This window comes from Ixodes scapularis, unplaced genomic scaffold, assembly GCF_016920785.2.
Source record: "Ixodes scapularis isolate PalLabHiFi unplaced genomic scaffold, ASM1692078v2 PGA_scaffold10__122_contigs__length_95168666, whole genome shotgun sequence".
Classification (NCBI taxonomy): Eukaryota; Metazoa; Arthropoda; class Arachnida; order Ixodida; family Ixodidae; genus Ixodes; species Ixodes scapularis.
In genome coordinates, this window is record NW_024609836.1 from 9,829,051 (window position 1) to 9,840,306 (window position 11,256).

General features: G+C 43.1%; 1 long non-coding RNA gene across 2 annotated transcripts; it reads right to left on the minus strand.

Moving 5' to 3' along the window:
- Nucleotides 1-5,019: 5,019 nt before the first annotated feature.
- On the minus strand, nt 5,020-11,012 carry LOC121833763. Of its 2 annotated transcripts, none has more exons than XR_006076854.1 (5): nt 10,889-11,012; nt 9,838-9,945; nt 8,761-8,898; nt 7,265-7,369; nt 5,020-5,057 (listed from the first exon to the last, which is right to left on the minus strand). It is a non-coding gene; the product is annotated as an uncharacterized LOC121833763 (long non-coding RNA). The 2 variants fall into 2 exon arrangements; XR_006076852.1 differs by having other exon boundaries at nt 5,021-5,060.
- Nucleotides 11,013-11,256: the final 244 nt, after the last annotated feature.

Sequence of the window (11,256 nt, forward strand, 5' to 3'; positions counted from 1 at the left end):
TTCACCAATGCCACAACACAGCAGCCAGTTCTGGACCAATGAATAACAATGCCCTGGCAACCTGGATCGCCTACAATCGGCAGGACCCTATATAAGGAGGCCATCAACGATTTCTTCTTGGGGCATGACACCGGCAAGACGGGATGCTCACCACTTCTACTGTGCCAGGTTAATTATATGAGCACCCGCTTTTGTAGCCGTTCCTCTGTAGTGATAGTGTCATCCCTCTTCGACACTCTAGCTTTTTGTAAGCGTGCTTGTTTGCTGTTTGAATCATTCTTCGTCTTTTGCTTGTCATGTTCACGACTGCTGGTAGCAGGCGACGTTGAATCCAACCCTGACCCCTGGCCTGATGGTTCTGATGACGTACAAGCGCAAATACTTACTATTGGCAATAGAATAGAGGAAGGGCAAAGGGGAATTCTTTCAGATATGAAAACCATGAAAGAGCAACAAAGGAATGCAGACAAGCAGATAAACTATCTGTAAAAGTGACCGCGCTGGAGGCTGAACTTACAAAACACGAAACCTTGCACATTGTCCCCACTTCCAGCGAAAATTTTGTCACTTTATCGTCAAAACTGAATAATGTGGCTTCTAAATGTAATGATGCCAAAAACCGATCACACTGTTTTAACTTGCTCTTTTATGGAATCATAGACGGACCAAATGAAACTAGGCTTTATCAGAAAGAAAGGTTCTTAGCTCTGTAGTCGCAATTTCGGTATCAGCACTAACCCCGATAACATCGAAAGAGCCCATTGCATTGGGTGGCACACCACCGAGAAAAACACCCCATCATTGTTACGTTCTCTAGGTTTAAGGACAAAGAGAGCATCCTTTCTTCCGGTCCCAATTTGAAAGGCAAGCTCTTCTCTGTAGAAGGACTTTTCTATCCCTGTCCGTAATGCAAGAAGCAAACTAATCGAGTACGCTTTTAAACTAAGCTTCGACAAACTGAAGATTGATAACACTACCTATGTCGTCAACTGTCATTTGAACTCTGTTTAGCCATTGCTAAGATAGCAAAAGGTAAACAATCCAGCAAAACTGCCATGCAATAAATCGGCCAGTTCTTGCATTGTCACTAACACCCTTTCACTTTTAATATCATTCACAATTCTATGAGGTGTCATTCCAAAATGCGATATATTATCATCGTTCCTTTGCGATAATGATTCTGATCTGATCCATACGGAGACATAACCCAAACCAGAAATTCAAAATAAAGAAATGCTGACTAACAGTTCTCACTAACTTGTACCTACTTGAAAGAATAGATAAAAAAAATGTTACAAATTGTGTCAAAAAAAAAAATTGTCATAAGTCACTTTAGCTGATGGCAATATAGAAACAACTTGGGTTGGTCTTTATTCCTCATTCTGGAAAAAAGAAACATCCTGGGGGTTTGTTATCACCCTCCTGACAGTACTTCGAAGTTCATTAACACTTTTCATGATCAACTTTATTCCATACGCAAAGATTTCCCTAAAGAGAACATATTTTTATTTGGTGACTTTTCGCTAATAGATTGGTCCATACTTGCTTCGCAAGATTGAACACTTCTTGGATGTCTGTCAGAACACTGACTTTGTACAAATACGTAATCCCACACGAGGGGATAACATTTTGGATTTAGTCCTTACGTCTATCCCAGAGCTCATTACATCCATTCAAACCATCGCCATTCAAACAGAAAAGAAAAAAAACAAGTTACGACAAAGATAATCTGCAACTTTATTTTAACAAGGCCAACTTTGATTCAATAAACAGTGCTCTTCCCCTATTTTATTGATTTTACGTTGATGGACGTCATACTAGAACGGTCAAAGAAAATTGGCACCTCTTTAAGTCTAAAGTATTCAAACTTATTGACACTTTTGTTCCACTAGTCCAGATTCACTTCAACAGTGATCAACCATGGTTTAACAAAATGCTAAAAACATTAAACAATAAAAAAAAAAAAGACTTTTTCACCTCGCCCAAAATTCTAATGCTGCCGTGCCTGGGTAAAATATGCAGAATGGGAAAAGGAATACAATTCTTCCATTCCCCTAGCAAAGCAAAAGTACTTCAGTTGCGGCTTGCCCTCTCTTCTAAAAAATAAAAAAACAGTTCTCCCATTCCGTGTGTCATCTTGAAAGTAACTTTTTCTATAAATATCAGTATGGATCTCACAAAGGGTACTCATGTGAGGCACAGCTACTTGAATTCACCCATGCATGACCTTCACACTAATGTGGACTCTGTCCCTAAAACCGACGCCGTTTTTTTTAGATTTCTCAAAAGCATTAGATGACGTTCCCCACTGTCGCCTAATATCCAAACTCTCCGCTTTGTTTAGATTCGTTAACACTTTCCTGGATCCGCAACTTCTTAACTTTTAGACAACAATTTACCGTAACTGGGGACTTTCTATCTTCCACTACTGAAGTGACCTCTGGAGTCCCACAGGGAACAGTTTTTGGCCACCTTCTTTTTCTTATCTATATTAACAATCTTCCAACTACTCTGTCATCTACCATACGACTTTTTGCTGACGACTGTGTGCTGTACACAAACATTAACAATTCAAATGGCCCCGACATTCTCCAGAACGATATTAATAGGGTTTTTGAGTGGTGCACCACATGGCAAATGCGACTTCTCTAAATGTAACCTCCTTTCTTTCACGAGAAGGCGTTCAGTCTCGTCTTTTACATTTTCCTTAAATGATGTTCCCCTCCCCCCTGTTCCTTCTTACAAGTACCTTAGTGTGCACACATCTGCCCATTTATGCCGCCTAGCTTATAATACTTATGTTCACCCTAAACTGGAGTATGCTTCGCCTTTTTTTAACCTGCATCAGAAGCACCTAATTAATAAACTAGAATCTGTCCAAAACCGTGTCGCTCGGTTCACATCATTGTCTTATTCTCGATTTTTTTAGTGTCTCTCTCATTAAACGGCGTAACTCCATTCACGCCGTCGAAACTCGCCGTCTAATCTCACTACTTTGTCTACTTCATCGGTTCCATTTTAATCCCAGTCAATCAGGTTTTTTACTTTTTGAACCGCGGAATAGAATATCTCATCGTCACAATAACAGCAAAAGCTCCAAACACATCTTTGGTTCCACAGCCTTATTTAATTGCTCAGCACTTCCTAACACAATCAAAAACTGGAACGGTCTTACCGAAGCCATTGTCAGCATATCTGATCAGAAAATGTTTCGTAATGCCCTTCCCAATCACTTCTTTCCACCATGATTGCCCACTGCATCCAATTTTGCTATTTTGTTGTTCTGACGCTTTTTATACTCCACTGCCATTTTTCCGTCAAAGTGCATATTGTTATTTTCCTTATATTTGATTTTTAATAATTTATTTTGAATCATGACTTCTTGGGTTCTTGTCGCGCATGCTAGCATAACAACTCCATTTCCAAATGAGTTTCCTTTAAAGGGACCATTAAATGATTTTAAAATCGAATTTCCTCCATCGTACGTCGTAAAAGGTGTGAAAAGAAACACAAATGCACAAAAATAGGGAGACAAAAAAATATTATTCGCTATAGAACTTTTAAAAGAAAAGTGGACTCTTTTGCGACTTCTTTCCTTCGAAAGCTCTGCCTTTTCACTGCGATGCATCCGCGGAAACGCAGCACGTCAGCCGAATCCACGTCACCTATTGGGTAAGAGCCAGCACCGCGATCGTAAACAATAGATAGCCGGCGAATGTTTCCTAAAAGTTTTGTTATATAATATTCAAATCCACATTTTGTAGCATAATGACGAAAATTGCCAAATTCGATAATGCTGAGAGCCAAGCGCCATCTATCGTGAGGTAAACAAAGCTAGGTAGGGCTGACGGGCCAACAGCGTTGGGCTCAGTTACTTGGCCGCGACGTGCTTTTCTCGCACGTCCAGACTTAGAGCAGCAAGAAAAAAAGTACTTGAAACAGACCACGACGAACAAGAACGCTGGAGCCACAAACACCCGAGAAAAGCCAGAACGGCCACGAATTCACCGACCCATGAATAAGCAAACTCGGCAGATAGGCCTAGCAGGCACTTCGAAGCAGGCACTCCGACTCTGGCGCAGCGTTGCTTCGACGGTACTTGGCCAAGACCGCCTGCCCACGACCGGCTGGCGTGCTGAATGGAATATGCCCGCGCAACCCTTGTGGACCCTTCCCGTATTTTGATCACTGACCTCAATTTTAGATTAAGGGGTGAGGTCAATCGCTTCCCCTTGGTTTCCGAGGCAGTGTTAACGAACACTGTCGTCGAAAAGGGACTCTCGTCGATTCTATCTTCTTGTTTTGTGTGATAATAGAGCTCAAATAAACGCCGTATGGATTACCTTTATCACACGGTATGCACACTTTGTTATTAGTATGCCATTTTTATTGACAGGCTGCACGTCACTGTCGAGCTATAACAGTTCGTGGGAGCTACGTGCAATGCCGGTCCAACCTTCCTTTGCCGAGTGTCGCGTCAGTATAGAGTTGCAATTGTAAAAGATCGGTCCCGAAGCGCTTACCAACAGCGCTTTTCCACCAAACGCACGCGTCCGCTCCGGGTGTGAACAGGTATTTACGTGGCTCTTGCTGACACTGTCGTAGTTCAAACGTGTCTTTTTTAACGTCGGCTCGCTCCTGCATCTCCGAGGCCGCAAAAAACGCTGCGGCAATTTGTTTCCATCTACGTCGCTTTGCAAACGACTGACACGGGCCGCCTTTTACCAACAATCACAGTTGGGTTGACTTCTGGAGTCTTCACCGGAAGACTTGCCGCACTTCCCAACAGGGATGCCGGCGTATGGGACTAGTCCCATGCTGTCGCTGTAGCGCAACATATCTAATTGAATCTAGCTCAGCTGCGATGTGTCCATGGCTATCGCGGCGATGAGAGGCGCCGATTCAGAAAATACATCGGTGACATCTGCGCCAATAGCGCAGTAAAACCTACCGGCACACCGCCAACTCGCCGCCGCAAACTGCCATTCTTCTACTGCCGAGAGAACTTCCGGTTCCGGAAACGGGGTACGTCACGACCGTCAAAATTACGCCGCAGCCTGCTTTGTGGTCCGTTGAAGAGAAAGAAAAAGTCGATATTTCATAAATGTTTTGTGTAGAAGTTAATAAACCGAGACGAAAACGGATGCCTGTTCGGCATTCAGTGAACATTGACGGATTAATGTAAAAGTTATCTGGCAAAAGTAAAAAGGTCATTTCATGGTACCTTTAATCTACATCTTTTCACTTTGCATTTGCTTTACTTTTCCTGTTATATTCCAAATTTTTTTTTTTCAATTTTTTTTTTTATTATTATTTTTATTTTCTGTACTTGCATTTCTTTTTCTCTTTGCATTCTGATTTATGTTTACCCTGAATGAACCCTCCCTCATGTAATGCCCTTAATTGGGCTTTTGAGGTACCATGAATAAAGTAAATAAAAAGTAACAAGTCGGTCACTGTCAGTGGTCCGTGTTATAAAAACCTAGGTTCAGGCTAAATTATAAAATTATATTTGGGCGAATAATATTATTATATCAATAATTTCTTTATTTGTTTATGAACTTAAGTGTGACTTGCTCCATAAGTCTCTTTGCTGTCTGGAAGAGTCAAGTATGTACATCTTTCATTTCAAAATTAAGCGATTCTAGTGCTCAGTTTTAAATCGACGTGAGCATGACAGCTACTGTTTGTGCTTGACGGCCGTGGAGTCGCAACTGATTGCACTTCTTATTTTGAGAAGATCTGCCACAGCAAAGTTGCCAAGTCAATTACAAAACATTGCAAAAAATTAAAGGAGCCAGTGGACGTGGAAAACATGACAAAAGACTAATTTAATTTTAGAACAGGCAAGACACAGCAGTGATGTCGCTCTTTAAAAGCACACTAACAATACCCGAATCGGAAGTGTTTTCGGCTTCCTGTCACAACGGTTGGAAGTGGCCCAAATACCATATACAGGGTGTGCGGAGGTAAACAAAAACAAATAATGGCGAAAATTCCAAGCTGGGACTATGTTATTTCCGGTTGGCTATTGTATTTCCTTGTTTTTGAGGACACGCAGTGAGTGGCAAGTACTTTAAAAGTCTCACCGTCGAGTGCTAACTGCGGTACCTCCTAAAATTTTATTACATGGAATCGACATGCCTTCCTGATCCCTTGGGAGAAAAGAGCACTCGTTTCTTTAACAAATGACAATCTGCAGAAGGTATTGTAGGCACATCTTTAGGACTGCCTGTTCGACTAGCCTGGTCCATATATGCGGGAACGACATAAACCCTACAAATCCCCAAGCGCGTTCAACAACCTCTATGACGCCTCAAACACTTTATTGAAAACTGGCAGTTTGTATGAAAATGAGAGGAAACATTTACTTGGCCTCCAGATCTTCCTGCTCTCCACCTTCCTGAATGTTTTCAACAGTATGGCCAGGAATATATTGTGCAAGTAACAAACAACATCTGGAGGAGAAGTGAACGTTTTCTCTAATGCTCGTGTAAAATGCAAATTTTCAATCAAACTTTTTAACACTATTTATGAAGGAAAAAAAAAGTGAGGATGCCATGACTAACCTTCTATACTGTTCCTTTGTTGCCAACATTAGCCCAGAGCCTGGCAGAAAGCCTCTTCCTCTAGCTTATCTTCACCTTCACATGTATAGGAACCCAAAAATTTAGATTGCCCAATACTCGTTCCCCACTGCCATGAACTTCCCCGAAAATTCAATTGTGCTCCAAGTCTTCCTTCCCTTGAAGCCCAACCCACATTACCATGCACATCTTCATCAGGGCTCGAGTGAGGACGCGTCCCTGGTGGAGGATCAACGAACCCGCACAAACCCCTAGGAGTCCGCAGAGAGCTGAACAAGAAGCATTGCTCTAAACTATAACCGCTTATACTCTAGACACTGCCATTGTCCTCCGTTAATGAAAGAGGGGGGGATCGGTGGCCGAGTGCGCTAGCGCACACCAGCTCGGAGCACGTGGAGCGAAAGCTCGCGCTGCTGAACGCAGGGATCCTGGGTTCAATCCCCCACCTTTGCCCGTTTCAATCTGGATGAGCATCGTACCGGCGTGCGGTCGTGTATCACTACTGTGTGATGCACGTTAAAGACCCCAGGCTAGCAGTTGTACTGCACTGGCTAAATTGCTCATCTACAGCTGGGAGACAAGTCGCCTGTTGAGGCAGACTAAGTTTTAGGCTGTATAAACATACACACATCCCATTTTTTTTTTTTTAATGAAAGAGGTTGAAATGAAAAACTTACAACTTGAGGACTGGGTCGGTTCCATTCCAAACGCTGAATGTGGTCAGATTTGGAAGTAGGCTTGTCAGGTCACGAATGAAAGATGCATGGGACCATTTGAGATGACTAGGACCAAACGCAAAGAGCAATTTTATTAATTAAGAAGAAAGTGAGCATGCCCTCCAAGCACATGAAGCTAGCCAGACAACTATGAAGACAACACAAACGAGACACACCCAGAACTTTGCTATTTCGAGATAACAATGATGAATGGATGGGGAAATGGAATGCTTGTGAGCCTAGCAATGCGGACAGCAAGTTCGTCTGCTCCTTGAGCAGGGGTGACGTCAGAACACCGAGCTCCGATTGGCTCTAATTGGAAAGATGGTGGTTAGACCTCAAAGCAGCTAGCATTGAGGTCTGCCTCTTATACCTCCATCAGTCAATGAGAACTTGGCATTCTTACAGCAGTGCAACCCCTTTGCAAGAAGCAGACAAACTTGCGCTCCACATAGGCGGTAGCTTGCGTCGCCCAACATTAACTTAGGAGGTATGCTAACACAATCGGTTTTCTTCTTTTTTTTTCTGCCACATTGCCAGTACAATAAAAGTCCAATCAGAAAAGAGGTTAAGACTCTCAAAAGATAAAATCTGAGATAACTATGGCACCGGAATCCATCAGTTTTCTGCATATTTTTGCTAAATTTGTTTCAAAAATAGTGCTTCAGTTTTGTGGATAAACTCGATTGAACAGCGGGACCCTCGGATACACCCATTCAGGAAAACTGCCATATTCCTCTTTGCACGAAACATTTCAAGTGTTGCGAAATGCTCATCCATAACGGACATTCATATATTGACCGTTTCTGTGCACACTTTAAAACATTTTTTAAACAGGGTGGTTGAGAAAAAAAGTATTTTCAAGATCAAACTGCCAGCCACGGTGGATGTCGAATTATTGAGATAAACGAATTATTGAGATAATTGCCTAAAATGTGCTAATAAGCTTTCGAATTTGTGAAAATAAACAAATGGTTCCAATTGGAAGCTTGCTGAGCATCATCAAAAACCCCTAAATTAGTCGATCAAAAACCTTAAAGCATGTGTGAAGCATGAGAGTGCACTAAGCTTTCACTCATGCTGCAGGCAAAAGGCTGGCAATGCGAAAACAGATTATTTTGTTATCATCCACATTTTGGCAATGTTAGCTTAGTGGTCTGCTGCACGAGTGAAAACTTTAGTGCATTCAAACGCTTAGCACCTGCTGCCTTCCTAAAATTGATCGATTTAGTTTTTAACGACGCTCAGCGAATTTCTAGTTAGAACCATGTGTTTCTTTCCACTACTTAGAAAGTTCATTAGCAAATCTTAGGTACTTACTTTGCTAAGTAATGTGTCTTATTGCAACTCTTGACGTGCCCCATGGCTGGCAGTTCGCTCCCGAACCACCCTATCTAAAGAGATGCCTGTAGGTATTCGCAGATATGGCCAATATAGTCCACAATGGAGTGACATACTTTGGAGAATGCTGAATCCGCATCACTGCACCAGGTCTTACTCCAGCAGGGGAGATGATTCAGTGCACTCGGAAGTACTGAATGTAGAGTCCAAGCTTGGTAGATCAGTGCTCAACATTTACGAATCTGAAATGCACACTGTACGTAGCCCAATTGTTGCAGCTGTTAGCCCCGAAAAGATGGAGTGGCGCCACCTGGCCTTGTCGTGAGGTAGTAGCAAGAATCATGTGACCTCTTCTGCGCTTCATTGGTAGCTTGTAGTTTGAGGCCTATCATTCAAAATTCCTGTTGGATTTGTTAATTTGAACGAATGAAAAATTAGGCGCGTCTGTTAAGCTTGGAGCCGGCGCTCCCGACATCTGTTGGTGGCAGATTTAACTAGGCGAGCCCGGTCATGACGTCATCTGCGGATGCTGCAGCAGCTGGCCCGAAACGGGTTTTTCCCTTTTAAACAAGGTAAGCTGATCAGTTGATATTTTGGTTTACGCTTCCACCGTGTGGTTGCACCTCCATAGTACATTACAACGCGATACGTTGAGAAACCGATTTTCACGGGCCGTCTAAGCTGCCTTAGGCCCGCTTCAGACGGGGCAACTTTTCCAGCAATTTTGAGGTTGCTGGTGGGTTGTTCCCTAGATCGACACGAATTGCTGAGATTGGGTCCGGCTCGAATGAGCGAGCAACTTGGAGCAATTCGAAGACGTTTGCAACTGCTGCAGCCAATCAGGGACGCAATATTTTCACGTGACACCCCTGTGGTGGTGATGATGACAGCTATAAACTTAGTTCTCGTTTGAAATGGACCGTTTTTGGAAATAAACCTTTTCAGAAAGATGAGTTAAAATTTTCAACACCATTCAAAGATATAAAAACATGTTTTTAGCGCGTAGCTGTGCGTCTAACTAGTGTAAGAAAAATCAAATTTCATGATGATGATGGCAAGTCGTAGCAATTCGGTTGCTGCGTGTGAACGCGGGCGGCCCGTGTTGCTGAAGTTGCGACGTCAAGTTGCTGGGCGAAATTGCCCCTTCTGAAGCGGGCCTTAGAATCATTAGTGTACATGCAATATATACACACCGAAAGAAAAAACAAAAAAACAGAAAGCCTTGCGTGATAGTGTGCAGAATTCCCACTGATCGCCCTCCCGCGTTTGGAAATGTCGGTGGCTCACATCAGTCACGTGTTCTGGCGGGAGGAGAAAATAGGAGAGAACAGGAGAGAAAATAGGAAAAGGGACAGATCCAAATTATCCCACGCCACCAGGGGAGGGATCAGCGCGGCCCTCGCTCCGTCTAATGCAAATGAGTGCAGAGTCCTGTATTGCCCTTAGTAAAGTATTTGCTGCAAGCAAGAGGATATCTCCTTGACCGCCACCTTCGATCGCTCCCCAGTCCGGCTTCCCAAGCTCCAAAGTTTGAAGTTGGAGACGTCAAAATATTTACAAAAATATTTTGACGGGGAACGTCGAAATATTTTCATGTCTTCATGAAGTGACTTCACGGACGTGAAAATATATTTAAAATTATTTTAAAGGTAAACGTCAAAATATTCACTAAAAAAACAACAAATTTTTTGTTTTAGCGTAAGTGCAGACGCAGCCTAGGCTACAAGGTAATGGGACCAATCGAGCAGCTTCAAAAGTGCAAGTCCCTGGGTGTTTTTTCTGCTTATTGGTAGTTCAGCGATGACAGAACACGTGCAGAAACACGACAAACACCATGATGGTGTCCTTTTGACGGTGTCCGATTGGTCTCATCAGTTCGTAGCGTGGACTGCGTCTGGTGAAACGAAGAATAGGACGAATTTGGAGGCAAAAAGATAAGCCACAATAGGAACAAAAACAACTGGGGGAGCCCACTTTAGACCACTGCAGCACAACAAAGCCAGCACGATCTAGTTTCCTTGGCTGAGGTAGGGGCCGCATTCGGTTCAGCACGTGTTCACGTACTTCCATACCAGAACCTGCTGCACGCGCGACTCTCTAAAGTGGTCCTTAATAAAGTTCCGATAACGCTCTCGCTCAAAAACCTCTCATATCACGCGCACGAACGACAGACAGCACGAAGAAGTACGACACGTTTAGCTCTCCCCAACCGGCAAATGCGCAGGACGAGCTACTGAGGCTCACCTTGTTGAAGGCCAGTCATATTACGTTTGGGAGATGACAGCGTGTTGAATCTCCAGATAATTGAACGAACTTAATAACATGCCGTGCTGACCCTGCTCCCCCGCAGCTGCCGTGTACTGCGTGTACCGCCGTGGGTAGAGAAATAACTGGATTCCAGAGCCGCTGGACAACCCCCGGACGGATTCCATAGGGCCAATGGAGTCGAGTTTTGTACAGTAGCGCCGAATTCCTCGTCCGTGGTGGGGGGCTCTCATTACTTGAACGAGTTAACTTATTATTTTATATTCGGTAAATTGTAAAATTATATTAAGAGCTAACCATGCTATTAATAAAATATCTGGCTTACTTTTCAAAACGACTTCTATATA